This window comes from Dermacentor silvarum, chromosome 7 (genome assembly GCF_013339745.2).
Source record: "Dermacentor silvarum isolate Dsil-2018 chromosome 7, BIME_Dsil_1.4, whole genome shotgun sequence".
Lineage (NCBI taxonomy): Eukaryota > Metazoa > Arthropoda > Arachnida > Ixodida > Ixodidae > Dermacentor > Dermacentor silvarum.
The window spans coordinates 57,248,161-57,266,755 of NC_051160.1; positions in this window are offsets into that span (position 1 = coordinate 57,248,161).

Sequence of the window (18,595 nt, forward strand, 5' to 3'; positions counted from 1 at the left end):
AGTTCCTGAGAGACCTCAAATGCACCCCATCACATAACCCTTGGCATTGCTTCTGAAATATTTACGGCAATGTTCTGGCACCTTCCAGAGTCTCGAGCTAGCCTTCAACATAGTGGCTGTAGACCCGATACTGCTATGTCACAGAGCAAATGCCACCCAAATTGAGGTTCAATGCATTTGTGCAGATTGAGTGGGAGCCAGCATTAGTGGACAGAATGGCTGCATGCAATAAGTAAAAAAAACACTACATGATATTTGTATTGCGGCGTAGCAACAAAGTGTTAACAAACTGTAGGTACCGAGCCTGTAGTCTTGAAAGGCAAGGCTCACACCAGCTAAGCCAGTTTGGTGCCAACAATGTTCAGGATGGAATCAACTTTTCTGAAAATGAGTTCATTGCTTGTAAAAAAATTTAACACTGTCAATGCAAACATTGGCAAGCCAGTGAAAATGACAATATCTACCAGCTTATACCAATGTAATACCGATGTCACAGCAATGTATAAGTTGGATCGACATTTCCAGTCCATGGCATGGGAATGCATTGAGATAGCAGTGGCTGTTATGATCCCGAAGTGCTAGCTACACACGTTTACCACAGGCTGTGAATATAACCATTTCTAGCCATTCGACTTTCCATCAATTTCGTCATCTGTTCCGCCACTAGAGGATTTTAATTACTGCAGCTTCATGCCAGTGCCACCAAGAAACTTGTGTGTCCATAATTATACTCCTTAAAAACTCCAAAGCCATCTTAATCAAGTGCTTTTGGCTTCTACTCAAAGGCAAAATGGGTTATCTTTCAAGCAACTATTTCACTGACATTTGAGAGGCATTATCAAAGCACAGTGACTACACTTAAGTCGATAGGCTGGATCTAGTAGACTGTACAGGAGTGTCTGTGATGACAGCTGGTGAAGGGCAGCCCCTCTGCATCAAATAAGATCTATGTTGTTCGATGCAGTGAGAAAGTTTGCAACAGCCACTTCTGAAGAAACAGAAGGATGCAGTACAAAGACCAAATTTACATTTACTGAGGTACTGAACCTGTAGCCTTGAACGGCAAGGCTCTCGTCAGCTAAGCCAGTTTGGTGCAGACAATGTTCAGGATGATTGGCATTAACAATCTCAAGGTTTTCTACATTGCACCTGCCATACCTAAGTTTCTCCATTCGAAAATTTCTGCCATCTCAGAACAGCACGATTTACATGACATGTCAACACGATGCCATCATGATAATGTCACATCAATTGTGATAACATTGTGGTAAAGTACCACGAGTGAACATCTGACTACCGAACATTGCGTTAATGGTGCCTGTCATCTCATGAGTGAATGCGCCTTGCGAGTGGGCTGTTGGAATCGGAGCTTTGGCCAATTAACATCTGAGAACACGCTTTTCAAGTACAGTGGAGCAACTGGAATTACAACATTCATCACAGAAGGTCTTTAAGCCATGTGACATTAAAAACATGGCGCAGAGGTGTACACGTAGAGAACATCGCGGAAGTAAGAGAACCCAGCTGACGACGCTCGTTTCTGCCACTTGAAAAATGTCCAGAGGATGTTGTTCATTCTTCTTCGCTTGAGCTTGAACTGCTGCTGCTGCTGCTCCACCCTTTAAAGCCGTGCTTGTATTTGTGCTTGAACATCTTCTTGGGCTTGAGCTGCAAATTAGCAAAAAGAACACATGTAGCTATAGATTAACATAGCTCTCAATGGCTGTACATACTTTGGAACATACCAGGTGTTTCTGCAAGGACCTTAAGCAATTTTCAAAAATCCCCCGAGGCAGATAGCACAATTCTAGTCCCTGAGCTGGTCCTCTCGAGGAGGCGAACATTACTCGCGTGAGAAATCGAAAATCATTTCTGAGGCTCCAAATCGACTAATTAACAAAAAAATCACTAATGCTAATTACCTTATAGCACACATTGCAATTTACTAATTGTAGCTGGTGAGACTGCAAGGCATATTCACTTCAACATAATTCTGTAGATGACACCATTTTCGTGATATGCCACACCAAACTAGTAGCAAATATGCACTGTTGTTCCACTTACTTCTTTATTCATTGAAGCACACAAGTAACTGGATCGCCAACGTATTCCTACGCAAAGTTCGGGAATTAATATCTCAAAACTGGTGTCATCCTGATAATTTATTTCAAGTGGATTCGCCTTGCAAATTCCCTGGCTACAATTAGTAAATTGCAATATCTTCCATAAGGTAATTAGTTAAAAACCTAGTTAGTGAATTTTTGAAGTCAGTTATGCACTTCAATTTTTTGTGCAAATAATGTCCCCCCTTTGAGAAATCCAGCTCAAGGATTACAATTGTGCTATGTGCCACAGGTGACTGTGGCACATTGTGGCCCTTCTATAAAATTCGATCATTCAAAATTAAATTGTGGTGTTTAGAGCCACGAAGCTGCAGAATAGGTTATGAATGATGCTATGATGGAGGTCCTTGAATTACATTTTGACAGCTTGGTGTTCTAATCCCCCGTATTTTCAAACGATCCTCTACTCGAAGCTCTTCCTCCATTCCATTGAGTTGAGCACAGCATTGCCCCTCAGCTGAAGATGGCGCTAAACATCTCAAGAATTGCCGCGGATGGTCGGTAATTAATGACCACTCCTGTCGAGGGATGGCATGGGCATTGCTATCTACTTTCTTGAGTCGAGGCGGAATGTGGAGGACTGTATGCGTGGATAAAACGTTTACACTAAAGCTCTTTGTATGAGCATGTTTTGTACTGCGCCCCTACTGAAACACAGCTGCTGCAAGCGGGAATAGAACGTACAGCCTCGCGGTCGGCAGGCAAACGCCACAGCCAGCGAGCTGCCGCAGCGAGTGATCCGCACACCGGAACGTCGTCACGTCATCGGCGCTGGCAAATAACGACAAACAGCTCTCGTTAACCATTAGACTAACGCTATGTGCCAGGATACCATTAATAGGGTGGGCACGCGTAATTTGAAGTCTCCACTTCATTAGTTGAATACCACAGATTACAGTGCATTCTCACGGCACGCTGCTCACCTTCTTTACCAAAGCTGCACCAGCGAGCGCCGTAGCACCGACAGCCAGTCCCGTTCCGAGGGTGCCAGCACCAATGGGAAGCGGCATGCTGGACTTGGGCTTGTATCCGTGAGACTGCATACACGGGAAGGACGACAAATGTGGATATGTGAGAAACTGAAAAGTCCTGCAAGATGCACACAGACTCTCACTGCAATAGCTGAACGTGTACTTCTCATTCACTCCCTTAAGTACACTAGGACTGCCAGGCGATTTCAGCAAAATGCACACGAACTCACACGGAAATTACTGAACATGTACACACTTCCCTTCGTAAATATATTTGGATTGCCTGGCAATCTTAAACTTAACAAAAAAAGTGACTGTTTAATGAAAGCTGCAGTGGCAGCAGAGCTAGGCTCACCGAAGCGGCACAGTGGAAATCTTTATTGATACATAATTAATGAAACAAATCTTGATCATTCTTGAAATTACTGCGTGGGTAGTGGTGTGTGACGTAATAGTATGTGCTTCTCAGTGATTCGGTGCTTCGCATGTCGGGCACAGTTTTCCTCTTGAATTTTCACATTCAATCAGCACGCTAAGTCTCGAGACTCGCCATGTGGTCCTTGCTTTTTGCATTAGCCATGTACATATGCAGAGGGACCAAGCCAATTATGACATACATCATCTTGTCTCAATATCCAAGATATAAAAAAAAAAACTTTATAAAACTTTGTTGTTGGTTTGTTGATGTTTGAGAAGATAAGTCTTGGTTTTCTTAAGCATAAGAAAATACAACCGGCGTTAAATTCCTTAATGTTTATGATACTGCTAAGTAATCCCTTGCCTTATCTCGCATCATGCCAGGTTGTATGACGGCAACGCATTCAATGCATTTTGAGGCCAGCTGCTCAGTGTAGAGACAATAAAGTTTTTCCATCTGTATTTGCCATGACGCTGACTTTACAGATTCTTAGAAATCTTCCTTCTCCAGCAGTAGCGATCATTTCATGCTCAATGCAACAGGTGACAGTCATCGTGAAACCTGGCGCTTCCATCAGTTAGCACAATCAACTTCACAAGGTCAGTAACCATACATTCGTAAACCACTCTACATTCTCCAAGTTTCAAACACGACGGCCACACATGCAGGCCAAGTGAAGAGCCAGGCAAATACGATGAAGCAAATAGCACAGAATTTGTCTAAAAGAACACAACAGTCCAGCCAGTTAAGTCTTCAGATGTGTTTTTCCAATAAAAGTGGGAAAATTTAGTATTTTAAGCTAGTTAAATGTAGACCTTTCGAAAGAGACCTCCATGGGCACCGTCAAAACGTACCCTGGAATGTCATGTGCATGGGCACGCCTGCTTGATAGTGCTAGGAAGAGTGACATCATTCGCAATGTGCACTCGCGCACGACAGTCCAGAGGGAGACATGTTCTTGTGCCCCAGCGGAGGAGTTTGTAGATGGTCTGCTTCAGCATCACAGGAGCGCAGACATTACGAATGACTGATGCCACATGAGTAATGAGGAGAGTGCAGCCCATCTATCGGGCGTGCAGCGATTGGCAGTTGCTAAAAAATGCGACCACTTTGAATGTCTCCGGCTGTGTTGTGGGGCAACCACTATGTGCAACATACTTTAAGTTTCACAGAACACAACATTAGCAGTCAAGCTTCACTGTACAGCAGACGTCCGTTAACTCAATGCCGGCCAAAGGTCCCAGCTGGTGCCTGTGCATTTATATGAGCCCAAACTTTAGTTATTTCGACCCTAAAATTGAACTTCGCATGATAATTCAAACTTGACCAGTCAGCACGTACGCGCCTGACCCCTACGGTGACCCCGATAGCCACCCCTTTAGTGGCAGCGTCTGTCTCGGCAGAGCTAAGGGGACCAAGTATGCATTGAGCACACATCATCTTTTGTCAAGAACACCTATATTTGGCCCGCCGTAGGAAGATCTTGAAGCAATAAATGTAGCTCAAAATTTTTTATTACAGTAGTTACCCGATTCTAATGCACGCCTCTTTTTTAAATGAAAACCGAGTGGAAAATTGTCTGCTGCAGTTACTACCATTACAACGTTTGTATGTTTTGCTGCATAGCATGAATGTATTACAGCGAAGCTAACTTTAAAAAAACTGCGTGGCAAAGCTGACTTCAGAAAACCGGCCACCAGTGTGCAATAATTTTTTTTGATAAAAATTGGCTGCGCGTTCCATTTCTACTTTGTTTAGGAGCCTTAGTGTCATTTATACATTAGTTTACTACTTTGGGCACATGGAAAGCAGGCGCGCATTTGATTCGGGGGCATGTTGGAATCGGGTAAATGCTGGCAAATGAGTCGGGCAGTTTGTTGTGCCGCTTTTCCTGCATGTTGTTTAATTCGACCCGCCGGATAACTCAATTATTTCAATGGCCCCATCAGGATCAAATTAATGGAAGTCGACTGTATTGTAATAAACATTCCTTGGTGCAATGTTGTTCCTGCTACTCACCTTGTTCAATGTATGTGAACAGCTACTTCTAACGAAATAACTCATGAGAGGAGCACACAGCCATAGATTTATTTTATCGTGTTCAACTCCCGCCAATTTCCTTGTTAATATGTGCTAATGTTCTCAAGTGCAATCAGGTCGGAGTGCAGTATCTGAACTCGTCAATGCTATACAATAGAAAAGACAGCACATTTTTCGAAAGGCAGTATTTGACAACATTGATGAGCACACATCAAAGCGCATTAGACATGCCATCGCATGATACAGTGTTGTATAGGAAAGAAGATGAGGATGGTTGCGGGGGACATGAAATAAAGAAGATGGATGTTCAGGCATCGGATGCCTGAACATCATCTTCTTTATTTCATGTCCCCCGCAATTTCATGTCCCCCCGCAAGCATCCTCATCTTTTTCCTATACAACATACAGCAATTGCAGCTGTTTATCTTGTAGGCACTAAATGTGCTTCCAAATTAGCGCCCACAGCAAGCAATCCATGCGAGTATTGACAGGGCACAGCTCACGTCAACAGCTGTCAGTCAATCCAAAACAACAAAGATGGTTAGAACAAAGTTTGAGTGTTACACAGAATTCAAGAAAGAATGAAGTATTGAAGAAAGACACAGCTTCACCCGAGAGGCTTAGCACATAAGCAGGCTACATACAGCATGCACAAACAGAGGCGACAAGGACGGATAGGGTTAGAGCAAGTCGTGCTTGGTGACAGCTGGTTATTGGGTGATGTTAGTGACGTGTCAGCCACAGTTTGAAGTCAGTGAGGACCAGTAGCCTAGTGGCCACTGGTCTAGAGAGCAGTCGATGATATGTAGGTGAGCCACCTTGTGATGAAGGCCCTGAACCTAGGGCGGCTCCCGCCACAGCTGGCACGAAGCCCGACTTGTGACCCTGGCACGAGAACACAACGGTCAAACAACACACACAAAAACCAACGCCAGTTTCTTTCTTACAAACAAACACATTTACAGGCATTAGGTACATGGGATGCTTGAAACTGCCACAAATTATCAAACCCATATTACCGTATTTTCTGGTTTACAAGTCGCACCTTTGTATAAGACGCACCCCCCTCAAAATGGCAGTTGTTCTTGAAAAAAAAACGTATATAAGTCGCACCGGTGTATAAGACGCACCTGTTCGTTCGGCAAGCAATTAAAAAAAAATTACAGTGACGTTTCACTCCGTGAACATGGGTCACGCGCAAGCGTATGGGTGCCATATATTTCCATTCCAGGCGCATTTCTGCCGTCGTGGTTGCCGCGATGTTCTGTATAAGTCCCAGGGCGATAACATCGTCCCCACGCGCCGTATGCTTTATGTGCGAGTGAAAGCGTGCACCGGTGAGCCGAATCGCGCACAAGGGAGGAAAGCGGGAAGGCAGCGCGAGAGCGAGGGGGGGGGCGGGGGGCGCGGCTTGTACTCTTTTTTGCGCAGCGGCGCGCGCCGTAACTTCAAGGTCGATCGACTCGCGGTCGGCCAGCCGCCGCACGCGTTGCTGCTCCGTCTTTCTCGCACGGCGCTCGGGAACTCGATCACAAGAAGAACCCGGCACCTCGATAGCGCGCACAGAACACGCGTAGCAATTAAGTCAACCAGCCGGCTTCACGTGGCCATAACATTGAATCCGATTTTGACGGCAGTTTTTCCGGAAAAAAAAGACGTACATAAGTCGCACTATTCTATAAGACGCACCGACGAAAAATTCAGAAAAAAAAATGCGTCTTATACACCAGAAAATAAGGTAGGTTCCAACACGTGAAATGCACAATTCACTTGCATGTAGAGCCAAATATCGTAAACACATTCCTAGCTAACCTGTTCGCCCAGGTATACCATGGCAGAAGCCCAGTCCCCATGACGCTAACATCATGTCAAGTGTGTTCACACAATATGTCTTTTCAGCTACCGTGTTCTAGTCTTATAGCTCAGTGAAACATGTTTTTAAGAGGGTTCATAGGCTTGGCACTGTGCATAACATGAAGCCAGAGGCACAAATTTGCAACTCACTTTATCTATTTCAAAGTGTAAATGTAGAATGTTTCTCCTCAAGAATCATTGCAAACTTTTCATTTTTTTTTTCCATGGTCATCCCATTCCAGAGGCATTGTGTACAAAACAGTTACTCAAGTCGAAGAAAGGTTGAGACACAAAACTGCAGACATGTTGTCGTCAAATGCGGATACCTTTTGCCGAACAGTTGCACACTACACACATGCATTAATAAATGCTACTGCATGCAGACTCTGTCAAATGGAAACCAAATGCCAAAAATCTTTTGGCGAGAAATCCTTACTTCGACAATGTTTTTTGTGACGGAAGAGATTGCATGCTGTGGAAAGAAATGGACAAACGTGGACAAGCCACATTATAATTTTTTTTTCCATACTCAACGTGAAGAATTGGATGCTAGCATTGGTGGCAACACATCACTGGCACAATGTGTTGTGTTATTCGAAATAAATATGCCATTTCCATACCTGCCAACCTGTGCACTTTAAAATTCCTAAAAATACTCATGAACATGACAAAGGCAAGAAGGTGAAGGCAGGGGAAAAATGAGCAGCATGCATTTTTGTTTACGTTTGCCTGAGTACACACCTTTTGTGTGATTTAAACACTTCAGTTATGATTACAGAGGAAGCTTGTTATAATGAAGTCGCATCTGTCATAAGAATAGCTCAGTTATACCTGATATTCATTATGAACATATACAGGGTGTTTCAGCGAACACTTTCAAAATTTATTAAAGGTTGCCTGTGGCAGATACCCCGACTCTCTTTAATGAGCTGGTCTACTCAAAGAAGCGGATATTACTTGCACCAAAAATTGAAATGCGTAAACGACTAATTAACAAAAATTCCCTAAGTTTTAAACTAATTACCTGATGGCCCATATTGCAATTTACAAACTGCGGCCGTGGAGTTCGAAAGGTGGATCTATTTGGAATTAATTCTCAGGATGACACCCATTTTGAGATATTAATTCCCGAACTTTGTGGAGAAATGCATTGGCGTTCCAGTTAATTTTGTGCTTCAATGCATAAAGCGACCTTTTGTTAAGATACTAACTGGAACGCCAATGCATTTCTCCGCAAATTTCGGGAATCAATATCTCGAAACTGGCGTCATCCCAAGAATTCGTTCCAAGTGGATCAGCCTTGCGAATTCCACGGCTACAATTTGTAAATTGCAATATGGGCCATCAGATAAGTAGTTAATAACTTAATTAGTGATTTTTTTGCATTATTCGATTATGCAGTTCAATTTCCTGTGCAAGTAATGTCCACCTCTTTGAGTAGACCAGCTCATTAACTAGAATCGGGCTATCTGCCACAGGCAACCTTTAAGAATTTTTGAAAGTGTTCGCTAAAACACCCTGTATATGTTACACTGCGATAGTCGTGAGCTAATGTTTATTTACTTCGTTATATCCGGTCATCTGTTGTATCCGTGTTTGTTATATGGAGGTTTGGCGTGCTTACGTTTAGACACAGTACATGAGGAGCAGCAAGCTAGGCGCATCAGACTTAGCAGCAGAACAGTGTATTTAGATCACAGCGACTCTTTCAGTGACTTTCAGTGACTACTTGCTCGTACTTTCAGTACGAGCAAGTAGCCCTGTGCTTAGCGTCTTGCATTTGCATTGCCACGAAAGGGCGGCGCAGGTATCATCCCAATTTCTTGCTTGTTTGCTTCCTTTTTATTTTTCTTCAATCTTGTTCGCTTCGTCCTTCAACACCTTAAATCCTTCATGGACGGAAGACGAGCACAGCTCATGAAGCGTGAGCTTGAAAAAAAAAAAAGACAAACGATGAGACCAGCTCATCCAGGGCTTTGCTTTTTTTTTTCGTGCAGGCCCAAAGCCAATTTGAGCTCCTGTGTTGCTTCACACTTCTTCCGGGTGGCATGCATTTATTTTGTGCTTTGAAAATAACATCGGATGGCGCAAGATGCTGTTGAAGGGTGAAGTTGGGAGCATAAATGCACTTGTGCGCAGTGAAGCACACCTCCATTACAGTGTTGAAAATTTGTTTCCTACTTTCTGGACTAAGGGAGCTGTTCACCCTAGGCGACAAAAGAACATTTTCATGCTGATTCTTGAAATAAATGTTTACTCTCTCTTTCCTACTAAAATTCACCTTTCTGTTATATGATCATCAAAATCGTTCGCATGCAAAAAAAAAAAAACAATTCTGTTGGGTTAAAACATTTTGGCAAACAGAATCTACTTTTCAGTAAAACTTGAAACAGACATTCGTAAAATCGTAGAACGAGCCCAAATTCATAAACTTTACTACAAATTTGGGAGAGATGGCAGGTATGCATTTCCCAAATTTTGCCAAAGCTGTATGACCATTAAAAAAAGGACGATTATCCAGACGCATGTAGAGTCGACCACAAAAGTTTATAGACCACAGAATCTGAGAGAAAGTTGAACATTTCTGCAGTGTCAAAGTACAGCCTGGTATTTGCATTTCCAGCCTCTACTAGTATATGCAAACAACATTATGATGTATGGTTTTACCAGCTGCTGTTACAGGTTGCTTGGAAAGTCAACGTTTTCTGAGGTCCCGTGGTCCATTAAATTTTGTGGTCGACTTTACGCAGGTGCTTGCAGATGGAGAACAGTGAGTAACCATGGACGCAGGAGGCCACAGCACTAAGCAAAGGTGAATAGTAGCCCCGCTTCTTGCTAGCCTGCCTCCTGCCCATTTATCTAGCGTCCCAGAAACTAGCGCATCATGTTCGGAGCCAAGCAGAGCCAACAATAGACCATTGGGTCTGTTTGGTTATCATTGTGTGTGTGTACCGTGTCAGTTTGCGCATGCCAATGTGCCTCAGTAGCACACCGGTCAGTAGCATCGAGGTACGTGTGTACTTAGGAGGCTAGACGGTGCCCATAGTGCCTAAGAGGAGCTAGACAAGGTGGAACCCGCTTACAAGTTTTATGCAAGACTGACCCAATCTTGTGCAATCATGTGGGGGGGCAAGAAACACTGTGCTTCTGTACACAACAACATAACCACCTTTGCCGATCTGCCTGCCTGTGTGCCTTTGTTAAATTTTCTTATTACTCATAAGCAGGTAGAAGTGTAACAAATTTTGAAGAGAATTTTGCTGCGAACACACAGCGTTATTCTAACACCTTTCCACCCTGTGCACAGTTGAATGCAATCCAGTGAATCGATACTAAGACAGTGATGCTGGTTGCATATATTCGCATGGAGAATCCGAAAATTGTGTAGTGAACCCATAACAGCAAGCTATTCACTGTGCAAATGTGAGCTGAGCTTGGCATCACTGACTTGAAAGGGAGAGCACAGCACAGTACTTAAAAAGAGCCTATGTGTTACACTAATGAGACAATGCAACATCTGCACATGCAATCAAAATTTCACGATACACATCACAGACCACAGAAGGAGGAGCAAACAGCGCCAAAGAACACAGTCAGCGCATTCAGTAATCGACTGTAGTCCGGGACAAGTCGAGAGTGCAGCAGAAAATTTCCCTCGGGGAGGGAACCAGTATCCGTGCGTTAAGCAAATCAGCATCGCTCGTTTGTGCTCCCCCAGCCTAATTCCATCCGCTGGCACGCATCTGAGGGTGCGTGTGATTTGTCGTCCTGGAATGCCCAGTACTTCCCAGGGCACTGCTTTCAGCCAATGAGCATTGCTGTACGCAGCATCTCGGGCAGTCCAGGACAACAAGTCAAAGAGACGCCCAGAACAAGCTGCTCGACAAGGATCACGCCACTTTTGAGACACACACCCTGCTACCACACGTAAAATTTGCATAACACACCTAGCACCAACTACGTGCACCTGTCATCCCTGCAGCACATATCTTCCTGCATCTCTTCACCTCCAATCACCGCTGCAATGGCTCTCCACACGTCGAATGATGCATACCTGCGCGATAAATTTTCCTCCCAGCATCCACGCCGCCAGTTACTGCCTTTCTTTATCCTTTCTAGTTGAGTGAGCCTAGCTACAGCATGCCCCATGTTAACTGCTGAGACGCAGCAAAACCTTCCATCATCTGTGAGAGGCTTGACGGAGCGTGCCACCAGCTTTACAGCTCAAACAGCCTGTGCACTGTATCACTTTAGAAGGAGCTTCTCCTTGATAATGCCAAAATTTGGGCTTGTTGTTTCATCACCTTGAAATCTGAACAGTCCCAAACGATATGAGGACAGAAATGGACATGCCGAGTGAGCCCTTTTATTTTGTACCCATCCTTACCCTGTTTGGCACTGTTGAAACTTCAAGAGCTTCCCCTGCATCCTCGACTTGTCGCTGGCTACAGATTCTAGCACAGACAGTGTCGCAAGAGGGTGTTTGCAAGCACAAAAAAGAGGAGTGAAAGGAGTGTATCTACCATCCCGTGCTTGAGGAGCGACGAGCCTGCGAGAGCAGCAGCGCCGGCTGCCAGTCCAGCTCCCAAGCCGGTTCCCAAGCCGGAGCTGTGCTTCTGGTCCGTAGGATGTTGCTACAGGGCCAATTAAGCACACAGAGATGGGAGAACACAACAGAGACCAGGTGTACCGTACTTACTTCAATATCAGGAGACTTCTTTTTTCCCATAAATACTGTCGATAATCAGTCAAAATAAGTACAAAGAGTAATCACTTACTAATCACTATTTTTTTTTTTTCAAAAGACATGGCTTTGTCTGAAAGACCTCATTATGACTAGCACAATGGTCGCCCTCATTTGTGCTCAACTTATATTCGAGCAAGTACGGTGGTGACAGTAGAAAAGACAACACACAGGGAATAGCACACACACACAGACAGTGCACAGAAAAAGATACGGAAACAACGTACTCCGACAAGAGTTCATCGAAACTATGAACGCTACACAAAGACATTTGTTTCAATGTTACGTTTTTTTTTTTTTTTTTAATGAGAGAATGTTGTGAAAGTGCTTTTAATGAACTTGCAAACACACTTAACTTCAGCACAGTAAGGAACATAGCATAAATGGCAAAGCAGTTATCAGGAAGCAACTTATGCTGACAATGTTCAAATATGAAATAGCTCTGCAACTAGGCTTGATAGGTCATAGCCATATATGCCCAATAAAAAAAATAAAAATAAAAAAACGAGTCAGCAGAGATTTCAATTAAAATGGATGAAGCAATCATTTAACGTTTGCCCTCCACTGCTGCCTTTGCGCCGAGAGGTGAGCTTAGGCAAAAGCACTTTAGTGAGACACTCTGGTCCCTCTGTGTTTTGTAGCCAACTTCTAGCTACAACCAGTACTATAGATGCCCACCGGGCAGGGGCGGATCCAGGTTTTTTCTGAGGGGGGGGTCAGCTTCTGTCGATGATGATGATGATGATGATGATGATGATGATGATGATGATAGTAGCCTTTATCATTTACCGAAATTCACCGTTTCTGCTCACGATAAACCCGCGTTTTATACGGCTAGAGCAGCACCTGTAGCCTACAAGGCTTGAGAGGGCAAATCACTTTTTTTTTTCTTCTTTTTTTGTATTTATTGCCAAGAAGTTCGCGCTGTTTTTATTCCCCGGCCGCCACTGTCATCATGAAAACGAGTGTTACCTCGCGCCATCTAGCCCGCCGTGGTGGCTCAGTCAGTTCAGGCATTGCGCTGCTGAGCACGAGATCGCGCGATCGCATCCTGGCCGCGGCGGCCGCATTTCTATGTAGGCGAAATGCAAAAACGCCCGTGTGCTTGCGTTGTAGTGCGCGTTAAAGAACCCCAGGTGGTCAAAATTAATCCGAGGCCCTCCACTACGGCGTGTCTCATAATCAGAACTGGTTTTGGCACGTAAAACCCCAGAAAGAGGAAGAAGACCTGTAGCGAAGCCAGGTACGGTTTCTCCGTGCTTATAGGAAAAGGACGTTACCCAATACAGCCATGTGCTTGGCGGCTGTGCCTGATCATGCAGGTTGTTCAAAACTAAGCTTTATGGTTTTCTTAAAATTAGGCACTGGGAGGCACGCGAAGATCACCTGTGCAAATAAGTTATGTGGCCAGGGGGGCACAAAGTGAGATGATAATTATCGCTGTGAGCAGCCCAATTAACTAAAATTGAACAATTATTTTTGTCGACTGCAGTAAGTGGGTATGTTTGTATTGTGAGACGTTGACCAATGCGATGCCTTTATTTCCGAGCAGTCGCCCGAGTCAGAGACGAAGCACCGCACGAGACAAAAGATGATGATGAGTCGTATGTACAGATGACGACGACGATTTGCACAAATAGCGCTCACACAAGATGATGAGTCGTTTGTACAGATGACGACGACGATATGCACAAAATTCGCTCACACTAACTTCTCCCCCTTCAGGAAAGTGGTCAGCAAGACCGCAAACTAGAAAGGGTAGGTACGGCGCATGTAGGGTTTCAGGCGAGATACGTGAACGATTTCCGTAGTGCGGCGGCGGCGGTCAGTAGCTGAGCTGACAGGAGTGACGCTGTAGTTAACGGCCGAAGTTCGTTGCAAAACGGTGTAGGGGCCGAGATATCTGTGGAGAAATTTTTCACAGAGCCCCGGTGCGCGAACAGGTCTCCACAAAAGAACTTCGTCGCCTGGGCGGAACGAAGCAACGCGACGCGTCGCATCATAGCGAATTTTCCTTTTGTCCTGAATGGTATAGCGGTGTTGGCGCGGGCAAGTTCACGGCACCGGGAGAGGCGAGCGGCAAATTCCTCAGGAAGAGACGCGGATGGAGCAGCAGGTGCTGAAAGGAGTGTAGTGTCCAAGACGAAAGACGGCGCACGACCGTACACCAGGAAGAAGGGACTGTAATTGGTTGTACGTTGGACGGTAGTATTATACGCAAACGTCACAAAAGGTGGGATGGTGTTCCAGTTGGTGTGATCGGGTCGAACATACATTGACATCATGTCAGACAAAGTTCGATGAAAACGCTCCGTAAGACCATTTGTTTGCGGATGGTACGATGATGTGGTCTTATGGATGGTGTCCGAGGCCTGAAGGACTTCACGGAGGACATGCGATAGGAACGTCTTGCCACGGTCACTCAGGAGGACACGAGGTGCGCCGTGGCGCAAAACGATTCCGTGCACGAAAACTCGGCGACTTCGGAGGCAGTACCAGAGCGAAGAGCCGCTGTCTCAGCGTAGCGCGTTAGATGATCCACTGCGGTAACGATCCAGCGGTGACCAGCGGGCGTGAGTGGGAGGGGTCTATACAAGTCTATGCCCACAATTTCGAAGGGGGTGTACGGGCATGGTAGAGGCTGCAGAGGACCGGCTGGAAGGGATGTCGAGCGTTTTCTGTGTTGGCATGATGCGCAGGAGCCAACGTATTTGTCGACTGAGGTGGAAAGGCCCGGCCAGAAACAACGCGTTTTGATGCGGTCGTAGGTCTTATGAAAGCCCAAGTGGCCAGCCGTCGCGTCGTCGCGAAATGCTTCCAATACTTGGAGTCGAAGTGAGCGAGGTATTACTGGCACCCACCGGTTACCGGAAGGATGGTAGATTGATCGAAATAACGCTCCACCTTGAAGCTTAAAACGCGAAAGTTGTCGTCTTAAGCGACTGTTGGGGGGTCGTGCCAAGCCAGTAAGTCGGTCGATCAGCGTACGGCAGTATGGGTCAGTACGTTGGAGTGAGACGAGGTCAGTAGACGGGAGAAAGTCAACTGAGGCAACTGACTGTCCCGGGCTACTGGGCGTGCGCTGAGACGTGTGGCTAGATGGTGACGTGCATACCGAAGGTGAAGCATGGGCGTTTGGGGACAGCGGGCAGCGCGACAAAGCGTCGGCATCTTGATGTTGTTTGCCGGACTTATACGTGACAGTGAAGTCATATTCCTGTAAGCGCAGTACCCAACGGCCGAGGCGTCCAGACAAGTTTTTCAGGGACGACAACCAACAGAGAGCATGATGGTCGGTCACAACTGTGAAATGGCGGCCGTAGAGATAGGGACGAAATTTTTGTATTGACCACACGATGGCGAGGCATTCCTGTTCTGTAATCGTGTAGTTGCGCTCAGCAGGAGAAAGAGCACGACTTGCATAAGCCACGACTTGCTCTTCGGACTTCTGATTCCGCTGCAGCAGAACAGCGCCAATTCCATGCCCACTGGCATCAGTGTGTAGAATAGTCGGGGCCGTTGCATCGAAATGACGGAGCACGGGCCCTGACGTGAGAACTCGTTTGAGGGTCTGGAAGGCGGCTTCACAGTCGTTCGACCACACAAAGGACGCGCTCGAAGTCAGAAGTTTGTGTAGAGGAGCGGCGATGGTGGCGAAGTCACGGACAAAGCGGCGGAAGTAGGACGCCAGTCCTAGAAAGCTGCGGAGTTCTTTAAGAGCGGTTGGTGGCGGAAATTGCAGTACTGCAGCGATTTTATCGGGATCAGGCTGGATGCCATGCTTACTGACGACGTGGCCCAATACTTTAATGCTTCGGCTTGCAAAGCGACACTTTTTAGTATTGAGTTGGAGACCAGCTTTTGCTAGACACGCGAGAACTTGGTCTAGACGTTGTAGGTGCTGGGAGAAACTCGACGAAAAGATGACAATGTCGTCCAAGTAACAAAGGCAGGTCTTCCATTTTAAGCCACGGAGTACTGTATCTATCATACGTTCAAACGTAGCTGGTGCATTGCACAATCCAAAAGGCATCACGTTAAATTCAAAAAGGCCATCAGGTGTAGCAAACGCAGTCTTTTCTTTATCTGGCTCATGCATGGGAATCTGCCAATATTCGGAGCGCAAGTCGAGGCTCGAGAAATACTCGGCACCTTGTAAGGTATCCAAAGCATCGTCAATACGAGGCATTGGATAAACATCCTTACGGGTAATTTTGTTGAGCGCCCTATAATCGATGCAAAAGCGCACAGAACCATCCTTTTTTTTTTAACAAGCACAACAGGAGAAGACCAAGGGCTTGCTGAAGGCCTTATAATGTTGCGTGTCAGCATGTCGTTCACTTGTTCTTCTATAACTTTTCGCTCCGAAGGTGACACACGGTACGGGCGACGGCGAATGATGCGAGAGCCGTCTGTTTCAATTCGATGAGTAGTTACAGTGGTCTGACCCAGGCCTCGCGAAGAAACGTCAAAACAAGCTTCATGCTTCATTAAAATGGTGAGGAGTGCATTGGTCTGGGCCGGATTGAGATCTGCACTCAAGGTGGCCTTAATAGCACCAGTGTGGCCTTCTGCGGGCGTACAATACGCGGAAGATGTGGCAGGCGAAACACTGACGACACATACCGGCGCAGCCGTACTACTCTCCGTGGCGGTCGTCGCGCCCGGTTTGTTTCTACTGCGGTATTCGCGGCCACATTTCTCGCTACTGCCGTTGGCGTCAGCAGGATGAACGACGGGGCTATGCTACCTTTGAGCGAGACAGCGCACCTAGGTTGGATTACTACGTTCCCGGGCGTCACCCAGGTGACAGGCGCGGCTACGCCAACTTTGAGCGAGACAGGACACCTGGACCAGATTCCTCTGTTCCCGGACCGTACACAACCTCCTCTGGTCGCTCTCCTTCACCTACCCAGCACCTCCACCACTTGTGAGACGTTGACCGATGCGATGCCTTTATTTCCGAGCAGTCGCCCGAGTCAGAGACGAAGCACCGCACGAGACAAAAGATGATGATGTGTCGTATGTACAGATGACGACGACGATATGCACAAATAGCGCTCACACAAGATGATGAGTCGTTTGTACAGATGACGACGACGATATGCGCAAAATGCGCTCACAGTATTGAAAACCTAGAGGCTGTCGTGTTTCTACACAGTATCAGTCGGAAGAATTATTCTAGCGTGTTCGTGCTCCGAGATATCCGACTCCAAATTTCAATTGCACTGCGCAGAGTTATCGACTCGACGCGAGAGCGGTTTATGCTTTGCGGTGCTGTGGAAGGGAGGCATTTTGGACATTTTTAGGGCATTGACATCTTGATGGGTGAAGTGTTGTCATGAGATTTGTGCATGACAACACCAAAGTTAAAGCGGCAGTATGAAATATTCGTTAGCATAGCTAAAAAGGTTTCTGCTGCTGATGGTGCAGTTGTTGCTTTTGATTTCAATAAAGCTTACAATACTTGTAAATCAGCAGTCACTTTATTTGCGTAGCCCAAACAAGGACCATGCCCGGTCGTCTAGTCACCATTACGCACGCGCACTGGCCTCCGGCTTCTCCGCTCGCGCCATTATCTCGGCATGGCAGCTGCCGCCATCTTTACAGGCTGCGCGGTCGCGTGTTACGACAGCGGTTACGGGTTCTTCGATTTTTTTTTTTCGCCAGCCGTGAGGGGAGGGGGGGCAATTATTATCTTTGCCAATGCCTCCGCCGCGTTGTCAGACTAAACGCTGCACCCAACTGCCGCGTCACATCAGGGAGGAGCTTTGCGCTGATCCTCACTCTCTTGCATGCGTAATCATGCGAACGACAATTAAAATTTGGAGTTGGATATATCGGAGCATAGACATGCTAGACGAATTCTTCCAAGTGAAACTGTGCAGAAACACGACTGCCTCTAACTTTTGAATACAAACATACACACTTACTGCAGTCAATAAAAAGTTAATTATTCAATTTTAGTTAATTCGGTTGCTGACAGCGATAATTATCTCACTTTGTGTCCCCCTGGCCACACAACTTATTTGCGCAGGTGGTCTTCACGTGCCTCCCAGTGCCTAATTTTAAGAAAACCATAAAGCTTAATTTTGAACACCCGGTATATCAGCCTGTATTGTTTCTTAAAATAAAATTTGGGATGGTCTGTCGCAGGTTCGTTATAAATGCGTAAGCACGGGTCCGGCTTTGGAGTTCTGTTGGGACACCTTGATTTCCTTAAGAAGATTCTTTGTGTTCGGCTGAGACACCTTCGTTTCAACGCGGCAACCACTACGCTAGTTGTTTACGATATGCGAATCACCGCGTGTGAAGACTCACGACGCCACCTACAAGAAGAACGATGTAGCGTAGTAGCCGTGAGCGCGAGCCAGCGTCTTCATGTTTTGTTTCCCACGCGACGTCATCCTTTTACACAAGGCGCGCATCTGCTCCCATTTCTCTA